The 580-nt window shown below is 45.9% G+C and overlaps 1 non-coding gene across 1 annotated transcript; it reads left to right on the top strand.

The window, feature by feature from the left end:
- The first annotated feature begins 227 nt into the window (after positions 1-227).
- trnal-uag (transfer RNA leucine (anticodon UAG)) lies at positions 228-310 on the top strand. The gene has a single exon. It is a non-coding gene; the product is annotated as a tRNA-Leu (tRNA).
- The last annotated feature ends 270 nt before the right edge of the window (positions 311-580 follow it).

Here is a 580-nt window from a genome sequence, read left to right as displayed (position 1 = left end):
TTAGGAGTCATTCATGTAGAAATCCAGATAATTCCAAAGGGTTCACAAACGTTTTCTCGCAAGTGTGCAACATTCACTCCACAAAGTAAACGGGTCATGAAAGCCGACAGATTTTTCAAAGATTTCAGTACTACTGTCACTCCATGTAAATTTAATAACAGTGCAATGATCGAGGAACGCAGTAGGATCGCGGTGGCTCATCGGACCGGTTGGGGCCGGCGGCACATGTCAGGATGGCCGAGTGGTGTAAGGCGCTGCTTTTAGGTTGCAGTCTTCCCTGGAGGTGTGGGTTGAAATCCCACTCCTGATATAGAGCTAGATCAGTCTTCCTTTCTTCGAGCTTTTTCGAAACAAATCAACACTAATCAAACACACAGGAAGGTTTTCGAAAAGCATTGTGGAGTGGACAGGATGCCCCTTTGGAATAGGGCTCAGAAAATGACGGAGAAGGGAAATTACGTAAGATCCCACACATTGGAATCTGATTGGACAAAAGCTACATTGTTTCCACGTCGGGGAATCAAACCCTGGTCTCTCACAAGACAGGCAGGGATAATCACCACTATACTAACGAGGAGCA

Source organism: Atractosteus spatula, chromosome 17, assembly GCF_055471065.1.
Source record: "Atractosteus spatula isolate fAtrSpa1 chromosome 17, fAtrSpa1.hap1, whole genome shotgun sequence".
Lineage (NCBI taxonomy): Eukaryota > Metazoa > Chordata > Actinopteri > Semionotiformes > Lepisosteidae > Atractosteus > Atractosteus spatula.
The sequence above is the reverse complement of the archived record's forward strand: the minus strand, read 5'-3'. Positions and strand labels throughout refer to the sequence as shown.